At 44.2% G+C, this 7,426-nt stretch overlaps 1 pseudogene; it reads left to right on the forward strand.

The window, feature by feature from the left end:
* The first annotated feature begins 350 nt into the window (after nucleotides 1–350).
* LOC112081061 (pre-mRNA-splicing factor ATP-dependent RNA helicase DHX16-like) lies at nucleotides 351–7,189 on the forward strand (annotated as a pseudogene).
* The last annotated feature ends 237 nt before the right edge of the window (nucleotides 7,190–7,426 follow it).

Consider the following 7,426-nt stretch of genomic DNA (forward strand, 5'->3'; position numbering starts at 1 on the left):
ATGGTGACGACACGCACTTGGAAGGATGTTTACACTTTCCAGTTTGTGCCTAAATTCCACTCACAAAGGGATTAGACGGGAAATGATGTAAATGGGTATAGATTTCACAGGTCTTTAAACCATTGAGTGTAATGCAAAATGCCTCATCAACTAATGAATGGTATTAACGATGACCAATGTACATAGCGGGAAAAATATGTTTATAATGCAGGCTCTTCATTCAGATGCAGATGTGCCATCATTTGGACAAACTATTGCGCAGTACTTGTTCTGATTGGGTTGTTCTGTACACCAACCACCAGGGGGCAGAATGCAGAATCCGACCAGAGACTTATTGAAACTACGTAGTTCCGCTTCCAGTTGTTGCACCATGGATGGAGTAATCACCTAGCCAGAAGTTGTGGATATGTTTTGCTTAATAAGTGTCATTGTAACCAACAGGATTGTTGTTAACGTTAGTAATGAGAGGGCTAATTTTAACTTCACTCGTTAGTTAAACGTCCACATATTAGTGAGGCGTGAAGCAAATTAACCTAAACTGAGCAAGTTTTTGTTAAACTTGCTAGCTGCTGCGTGTTGTGCTGTTTTCATATATCACCCCCATGTTCATTGCCGTTTAAAAACAAGGTAATGTGGCTCGCTAGCTACCTATCTATATTATGAATAGTTTCCTCTTCAGATCTTCAAAGAGCAAATAAAGGAGGGAAAGAAAAGCTAGAGGGCTTTCATTTCGAATGTTCCTACTAAAGCTCATCCAGCGGATCTATTCCGTTTTACAATGTATGGCACGAGGGTGTGTGGTATTGGCCAATATTCCACCGGTAAGGGCTCTTACCCAGCAGGACGCAACGCGGAGTGCCTTTACAGCCCTTAGCCGTGGTATATTGGCCATATACCACAAACCCCCCGAGGTGCCTTAATGCTATAAACTGGTTACCAACGTAATTAGAGTATTAAAAATAAATGTTTTGTCATACCTGTGGAATATGATCTAATAATAATATTTTTAGTAACCTGTTTATAATACCATTAAGGCACCTTGGGGGTTTGTGGTATATGGCCAATATACATTGGGTAAGGGCTGTATCCAGCCACGTCGCACTGCTTCGTTCTGTAAGAACAGTCCTTAGCCATGATATATTTGCCATATACCACACCCCCTCCTGCCTAATTGCTTAAATATACCCTTGTGTAGCATATAAATCTAGCTGTGGCAGCCATTCCCTGCTACAACGTCACCACCATTGCTACAGAAGTTCCCCATGTATATGACATTTTATATACCTAGCACAGGAGGTTGGTGGTACCTTAATTGGGGAGAATGGGGTCGTGGTAATGACTGGAGTGGGATAAGCCATTATTATGAGCCATTTTCCCCTCAGCAACCTCCTGTGATACCTAGTACTATGCAACTCTCTGTCTACATCTATACCGTAGCTAACTGATTTTGTCTCCCAATTAGTAAAAATGGCAAACCTAGAGCAATGGGTGAGCGACAGTCTGCACGACATCCTCGGCCTTAGTGACAGATATGTCGCCCAGTTCATGATCGGCTCCGCGCGTAAATCCTCGAGCGCTCAAGGCTTTGTGGCCCACCTCAAGTCGACGGGCACCATCGACATTAATCAGAGAGTGATCGCCTTTGCACAGGAACTGTATGAAAAGGTAAAATTATTTGCTTTCTTCTCATAAGTCATTGAACTGCATGCTTGTTTCTTATTTTGACCGTGGTTATTATGACCATCTAGTAATGACTTTCGTCTATGTGTTTCAGATTCCTCGTAAACAAGTCGTTGAAAAGCCAGCCAGAGCGATAGAGCGACATGTCATGGAGATTGAGAGGAAGAATCGAAATTACACCCTACTGTCGGACAGCGAGAGTGACGGAGAGGCGGTGAGAGAGAGGGAGAAGGAGAAGAAGAAAAGTAAAGACCGAGGCGATAAGAGGAAGCACCTCAGGAAAAGGGAGGAGAGTCAATCATCTAGTGAAGAGGAGACCCCTAAAAGGTAATCAACCTTGAAAGGGGTTTCATGTTGCTTGCTTGTGACACGTTCTACCTGCTTTCCTCTCTCTTGTTGCTTTTTAGCTAAATGTTGACAGCTGTATTTGACTTGTATGGACTTCAGGGAGACAGGATGTAGCTTCTGGAGTCTATGGTCTCATGAACTGAATTGCAACCATAAATACATAACAACAATCAAGCCAGTTACCCTAGAATATTTTGATTGTTTTCATGCTGTGTAGTCTCCATTTTTCAGCTGCTACACCTCTGTGGCTTCATTGCCTGCTTGAACAAGCCTCCACTTAGATTGTGTGGTTGGAGTTTCTAAAAGGCCCTTCCTCTTTCTCAGTAGTAAGCTGGGCCATGGCAACCAGAAGTCCAGTAAGAATGATGAAGAGGAGGAGGAGGAGTGGGAGAAGGAAGAGAGAGAACGCGTACTGGATCTGGAAGAGAGGGATGCCTTTGCCGAACGAATGAAACTGAAGGACAAAGACAAGACGAGGAACATCATGGAGAGAACGGACAAGAAGGTGGGATTGACTCTGAATGACGCAATCCAACTCAGTCTATTTGACTTACAAGTGTACTTGTAGGTGTGTTTTGTTTGTTGGCTAAATGTTTTTCCATGTCTTTTTCACCAGGGCTACGAGGAGGCTCAGAAAAGACTAAAGATGGCAGAGGAGGATCACAAGAAAATCGTGAGCACATTATTAAAATGCCCAGTAGCTATTGTCATATAATCGTCTAGGTCAGGGGTGTCAAACTCATTTCGCATCGTGGGCCACATACGGCCTAGGGAGATGTCAAGTGGGCCGGACCATTAAAATTATACCATACTCTGCTATAAATAACCAAAATATCATGTCTTTCCTTTGTTTTGGTGTAAAGAAGCACAAGAACATTAGGAAAATATAGCTGGCTTTTACCGCTGCTTCACTGACTTCTCGGCTCTGGATGAAAGTTGACTGCTGTTTCCTCAGACCCGCCAGCAATTCGTTAATCTTATCTCTTCTCAGTTGTCCTTGCAAGCCGTCATATTTTTCGCTGTGATGAGTCTCGTAGTGGCGTCGATATTATATTCCATTCAATACCGGAAACTTTGTTGCAAACACACCAAGCACGAGGTTTTTCGTGCATCTCTGTAAATAAATAGGACGTGGTCCATTTTTCTTTGAAAATTCGTACACTCCTTATCTACTTTTCTCCGTTTGGATAACGACATTTTGCTAATGAGGGTGTAGCGGAATGTAAGACCAAGGTATTAAACAACGTCGTAACAAGCAGCAGATGGCGCATTGATACCGTCTGCTGTTTTCAGTCTGTCTCAGTGATGCGGGCTGTCTTCTACTCTGATGGAAAGAGTGCGCCCCTTAGCTATATCCATGAATTGCAGCGAAATAAAAATATTAATTCCATGTCTTTTATGCACTTTTTTCCACTTCAAATTATGCTGCGGGCCTGATCGAACCTCCTTGGGGCCGGTTCCGGCCCGCGTGCCGTATGTTGACACCCTGGTCTGTATAAAAAAAAAAAGATAGGATATTAAAAAAAAAAAAAAAACAGTATAAATATAATTAATAGAACAGGGAACAGCCCCTGAGACTCATTATATGTCTATGGTCACCACCTATTTCCTCTTTTCTATAGCTTCCAGAGTTGAGAAGGAGTCCTCGCAGGAACTACCTGTCCAAAGAGAGGCTGAGAGCTGGAGACCTGGAGGCGGAGATAGCCGACATGAGTACCTGTTCTCACGACGCGCTGACGGAGAGGGAGCGGAAGGACTGGAGTACAAGCGCAACCTCCGAGACCTGGCCAAGGACTACAAGAAAGCCGGTGCCAAGGAGAAGGAGGAGAGGAAGAACAGAACTACATGCCGGAGGAGAGAGAGTAAAGTAAGGAGGAGATAGTGGCTAGTAATGGTCCTGCCATGGATACGCCAGTACTCTTGTTGAAATGGAGATATGTAAAAACACTAGGATCCGGGGCTTGATTATATATAAGTATCTCGCTCACTTCTCATTTTCCTCTTCCTCTGTCCCTCCCTCTATCTCACCGTCTCTCTCTCTCTTTCATCTCTCAGATATTCCTCAGAGGACATGGAGCTGGAGTTAGGAGATGCCCATGGAGGTGGAGGAGAGCAGGGTCGCTGGGAGGAGGAGAGGTTGTAGACCGCCTCGCTCAGCTTCGGGCAAGAAGGAGAGGGAGAAAGGGTTGAAGGCAGAAAGAGAGAAGTACCAGCTGATCCTGGAGGAGGACGAGATGATCAACTTTGTCAGCAGTGCCGTCATCATGAAGGGAACCCAGGATGAAAAGGTGGTTGACACTAACTTTTATAATTGAAGCGTTTATCTCTGATAGATTGCAAGGAATAGAGCTATAATTGTTGCTATTTTGTCTGGAAGCTAGTGAACAAAAGGTTGCAATAATTCAAATCCAGAAAATATTTTACATTCCAAGCATAATCGGTAGCAATCAACCAATACACACCTGAGGCTTCTGTAGCATTTCTACATTGTAATATTTGTACAACAATTTAATATTGTCTTCATCTCTGTATGTGTGTTCTCCAGGAGCAGGCAGGCAGCCCTGCCAGCGGAGGTCCAAAGCAGTCCATCCAGAAGTGAGACGCAGCTTGCCCGTGTTCCCCTACAGAGAGGACCTGCTCCTGCCATCCAGCAGACCAATCCTGATTCGTCGAGGAGAGACGGGCTCCGCAAGACCACCCAGATCCACAGTTCCTCATGAGTCGGTTGGTAACATTATTCAAGCCATTTCCATAAACTTTTATGGGCACATTCAAAGAGGTTAGAGGAAAGCAGAAGACACATTTCCATTGGACATTTGTGTACGTTGACAAGTCATCTAAAACTTCAATGTTGTCACTTTTTTTACAAAAAAAAATATTGTAGTCTTTCCACCCTGATCCATTTGTGGCATTATGCTTTTCTGACCTGTGGTCTGCTTTACATCTCCTAGGGCTACAATGATGGAGGCATGAAGATGGGGTTACCCAGCCCCGTAGAGTGGCAGCCATGTCGTAGCAGCCAGGTGGCACAAGAAGTGGGCGTCAAGCTGCAACGAGTGAATATGGCACAACCACTCTCACGCGCTCTCTCACTCTGATGAAGCATACGTAATTCTTATGTATATGGTAGAAACATAAACTCACCTTATGTGTCCAACCACCCTTCTCCTCAGGTAGCTACAGTATCCGTTTTGAGGACTGTACGTCGGAGAGGACAGTATCAAATACATGACTGACGGAATGCTGCTCAGGAGTTTCTCACAGAGCCTGATCTGGCCAGCTACAGGTACCACTATATGCCCCGTCTGTCCTTCTCTTAAATGTTTTCTATATGTAGAGGTTATGTTTAAAAGTGTATATTATGAAATGAAATAATCCCTGCCATATTGTTATAGTCATATGACAGGATAACAATACATGATCAACGATCCCTTCCTCGTCTCTCAGTGTGTCATCATTTGACGAGGCTCACGAGCGGACGCTGCACACAGACATCCTGTTTGGCCTGATCAAGACATCGCCCGGTTCCGTCCGGACCTAAGTGCTTGGTGGCCAGCGCCACCTCTGACACAGAGCGCTCTCCTGCTTCTTCGATGACGCCCCTGTCTCAGAATCCCCGGCAGGAGGTTCCCTGTGGACATCTTTTACACTAAGGTATCGCTGCTGACAATCTGTTTAGTGGAATGGCCTCAGACAAAAGATTGCATCCCCATTCTCCAACCTTCTCCAAAGTGCACACTTTCCACCGTGGATTTAACATGGAAACTCCCTCCGGTCAAGTTTAAACCGATCTAGAAGCCTTTAAACTCTGTGACAGGAAGGGCATAAGTGCACTCTTTGAGCAAGCGGAAGAAATGGAATAATAAATAATGTAATGTAAATCATGTAAATACCTTTTAGAATGTGATAGAATTTCACTCGTGAAAAGTGTGAGATACTAATGTACATCAAAGATGTAGGCCAATTATCTGTCTCTTCTGTTTTACTCTTTGCTCTCTGGTATGGTTTGGTTTACTATTTCCTTCCTCTTTAGGCTCCTGAGCAGACTACCTGGAGGCCGTGTTGTGTCGGTGCTACAGATCCACGTCACACAGCCCCCCGGAGACTGTCTGGTCTTCTCACTGGACAGTCTGACACACTCGCGCCTTGACCCCTCACTTCAATGCTGACATTCAATTATGTCAGCTACTACGTCACGTTACATCTGCTCCAACTCACGCGAGATCCTACATCGGTCACTACACATTAGCTACTACATCATATTACATCTGCCTCAGCTCAACGTCAGATCCTACATCGGTCACTACACATTAGATACTACGTCACATTACATCTGCTCTCACTCAACGTCAATCCTACATCGGTCACTACACATTAGCTACTACATCATATTACATCTGCTCTCACTCAACGTCAGATCCACCATCGGTCACTACAACTAGCTACTACGTCACTACATCTGCTCTCACTCAACGTCAGATCCTACATCAGTCACTAACATTAGCTAGGCCGTACTACCAAATCACACTACATCTACTAAATCACACCACTAACATCTACTAAATCACACTACATCTACTAAATCACACTACATCTACTAAATCACACTACATCTTCTAAATCACACTACATCTACTAAATCCACACTACATCTACTAAATCACACTACATCTTCTAAATCACACTACATCAGAACCATCTTAAAGTCTATTCATTCTGTATGTGCTTTAATGTGTAGGGTGCCGTCTTTCAGATGGGACGTTAAACGGTTGTCCTGACTCTCTGTGGTCACTTAAAATCCCTCAACTTATCGTAAGAGTAGGGGTGTTAACCCGTTGTCCTGCTAAATTCCTGATCTATCCCTCATACTGTCATGGCCACCTAATATCCCCAGCTTCCAATTGGCTACATTCATATCTCTCCTCCCCTGTAATCTTCCCGTTCGTTGCTGTTAAATGAGAATGTGTTCTCAGCAAACTTATCCAGGTGAATAAATATACACTACATTCTTGTCAAGTGTGTGTCCTTACGCTTTCAATGTCCGTCTCTCTCTATTTCCAAGAGGAGATTGAGACTTGCTGGGAGCTGCTCAGGAGAGATTGCAGGACGTCTGGCTCCTAAGATATCTGAGCTTTTTGTGCTTGCCCTCTACGCCACCTAACTCTTCCGACTGCAGGCCAAATCTTCAGTCCCACACCCATTGGCTCACGCAAGGTGAGAGGACCTGCTTGTCCATTTAACAACCTGTCCACTAGGGTGCTTCAGGACCACTTTGATATGTTTTATCCTCTGTGATCAAATAATTTAGAAAATATGTATGCATTATTTCCTACTTCAATGAATCAACCCAACTGAAGAGTTGCCGCGTTTAACGATCCGTAAGCCATTTTGTGCTGTT

The sequence above is a fragment of the Salvelinus sp. IW2-2015 genome, unplaced genomic scaffold (genome assembly GCF_002910315.2).
Source record: "Salvelinus sp. IW2-2015 unplaced genomic scaffold, ASM291031v2 Un_scaffold16702, whole genome shotgun sequence".
Taxonomy (NCBI): Eukaryota; Metazoa; Chordata; class Actinopteri; order Salmoniformes; family Salmonidae; genus Salvelinus; species Salvelinus sp. IW2-2015.